The 3,045-nt window shown below is 39.4% G+C and overlaps 1 pseudogene; it reads right to left on the reverse strand.

The window, feature by feature from the left end:
* Nucleotides 1-1,622: 1,622 nt before the first annotated feature.
* Nucleotides 1,623-2,083, reverse strand: LOC106734771 (U1 small nuclear ribonucleoprotein C pseudogene; annotated as a pseudogene).
* Between the last annotated feature and the right edge of the window lie 962 nt (nt 2,084-3,045).

Consider the following 3,045-nt stretch of genomic DNA (forward strand, 5'->3'; position numbering starts at 1 on the left):
TCAATGCTCTACAAAGCTGACACACATGGGAGGTGCTGGGTTTGTGTTTGGAGACCTCTCTGAGTACGTCAGGCATGTATATACCTATGACCTGGGGCTGCTGAGGCTGGGGCTGGATTGTGGCATCAAAACATTGTTCAGTTGCTGTCTCCTCACTTATAGAAGAAATAAAGAAACTTTTAAAAATTTGAGGTACACTGGCAATGATTTGCCAAGTCTACAGCTTGTCTGCATCCATTGAGGAGAGATGAGTGCAGAACAAAAGATGGGCACTCTGTCTCTAATGATGACTGCTGTCCCCACAGCTCGGTCAGGCACAGTGGAAGGCAGCTCATGCTGCCCTAGAAAGTGTAGTGACGTGTCATTTGTACACAGCCAGCTTTTCACACTTGCTTGAGGATGCAAGAGAGTAATTTCCATAGCAACAACTATCCCTTACAATGTAGATATGCACAAGGAGATCCCTTGGTGGAAAGTTAGGAAGTGTGGAAAGTTGTAATTCCGTTATGATTTATTTTAAAACTCTTTAACTTTAAAGCAATTTAACCACTTTGTTGCTACATTTTCCTGGAAAGTAGCATAGATTCTATAGCTGTAATATTCTTCAGGTTGGAAGCTGCCACATACAGTAAGTACTTTCTCTTGTCCTTGTCTTCAGATGAATAATAATTTTACATTTTATGAAAACTACCTGAAAAATTCCCCCTTTATCTAGTTTCTTGAACCTTAACTTCATTTTATTTAGCTTCCTCCTTCATCCCATTCTCCCTCTGAGTTCCCATTTTGGTTAATGGTACCCATTTGTATTTCTACAAAAGAAGCTCAAAATTGGATGTCATTTTATACTCTTTATCGCACAACCTGACATTGTTGATTTCCTGCCAGTTTTCCCTGCATAATATAGTGGTTCTCATCCCTGGTATATGTGAGAGTCACATGATAAACCTTTTAAAAATGCTACCTGAAAGATGTTCCTGGATATGTTGGGGGGATAAATAGACATTTTTTAGATTCTGAAAGTTGCACAGATATTGAAAAATAAGTGGAAATGTAAACTAAAATAATAGGTATAAATATTAAGAAAAGACTGTTTACCACCCAACTCAAAAAAAAAAAGAAAGAAAGAAAGAAAGAAAGAAAGAAAGAAAGACAAAGAAAAGAACACCGTCAATATAACTGATACCACTTATGTATTCTTGGTCTATCATTTTCCTTATCCTTCCCATCAAGGTAATTTCTATTCTGAATATTATATTTACTTTTTCCTTAGGTTTTCTTATAGGTATGTGCCTTCCTAAATAATAGATGGTCTATTTTTTTGTTTGAACTTTATATAAACATTATCATTCTTTTATGTAAACCGTGACTTGCCTTTTTACTATCTCTTTTTTTTAAAACTAAAACAGTTGGCAATTTTATTATTTTCACATTTCACAATACAAATGAAAACTGCACTTTTTCGTCTCACTTCTCTCCTCCAAAACTACTCTTATTTTAAATTTTTTTTGATAGGATTCCTTGACATGCTGTTAGAAAACACCCAGAGTCACAGCACCATGACCTCCTGGTGAAGTTAATATAAAGTTAATATCAAGCTGACATAAAGAAGCCTCCCTTCATCCTTATCTATCTGGCCAAGTCATTCCTGGCCGAGTGGGCACCATCATGGGCTGGGCAGGAGGTCTCATCACTGGGGGCCCAGGCATCATGGGCATGTGGCCTCTCATGGGTGGCCTCATTCCAGGAGCAGGTCCTACTGGCATCATCCCAGGAGGAGGAGGGCCCATCATTGGCATCATGGGAGGGCCCCCCATATGGGGTGCTGGCATCATGCCAGGGCGAGGAGGACCTGGGAGACTCAGGGGAGGTGGGCTCATCTCCCCTGCAGGAGGAGGAGCAGAGAATGGAGTAGGAGGTCTCTCCCCTTGTTGAAAGGCAGCGGTTGTTTTGTCAATCGGGCTTTGAGCCTGTTCTTCTTCCATACATTCTCTTTGTGTTTCCTACCACTGCAGTGTGTTTTTCTCATGGATGGAGAATCGTGGGTGAGGCATATATCACAGTAGTCACAACGAAACTTAGGCATGTTGCTCCTCAGGCCGTTGGACTTTCCGCCGCCTTTTTATTATCTCTTATGGTTCTGAGATTCATCCATGCTGATGTCTGCAGCTGTGGCTCCTGCATTGGTAGTACCCTACTGATGACTATGGTCTAATTTATTCATCCACTCTCCTTTGGATGGATATTTGGATTGTTTCCAGTGTTTGTTTTTATTTTTTTTAAGTTTTATTAATTTATTTTTGTCCAGGCATAGCACATATTAAATAATGACTCTAGCATATATGTCTAGGAGTGGAATTGCTGGACTATATAATGTACCTTTATTTTTTCCTTCCAAACTTTGAAAAATAATGCAGAGATTTTTTTTCCCCCAATATGGTTGTTTCACTATACTCCCACAATCATGTATGAGAATTTGATCTGTTCTGTACCTATACCTTTACTCTATGGATTGAATGTATATGTCCTCCAAAATTCATATATTAGAATTTAAACCCCAAGGTAAAAGTATTGAGGATTGAATACTTTTGGGGATAATTAGGTCATGAAGGCTCTTCCCTCATGAATGGGACTAGTGTCCGTCTAGAATGGATGGAGGGAGGTGGGGACTAGAGTCTTTGCTCTCCATTCCTTTGACCACGTGAGGTAGTATTTGACTCCTCCTGAGGATACAGTAAAAATGTGCCATCTTGGAAGCAGAAAGAGCATCCCTCAGCAGACACTGAATTTGTCAGCACCTCCATCTTGGGCATCTCAGCTTCTAGGACTGAGGGGAACGAATTTCTAATATTTATAAATGGCTCAGACTGTGGAATTTTGTTATAGAAGCAGGAATAGGTTAAGACACCACCCATGTTTTGTCTTTTAACTTTGAGGATGTAAAGTAATATTGCATAGTGATTTTTATTTGCATTTGCCTCATAACTAATGAGACTAATATCTTTCCTTATGTATCCCAGTCATTCTTGCTTCTTTTCTGCAAAATTC

This window comes from Tupaia chinensis, unplaced genomic scaffold (assembly GCF_000334495.1).
Source record: "Tupaia chinensis unplaced genomic scaffold, TupChi_1.0 Scaffold000215_1, whole genome shotgun sequence".
Lineage (NCBI taxonomy): Eukaryota > Metazoa > Chordata > Mammalia > Scandentia > Tupaiidae > Tupaia > Tupaia belangeri.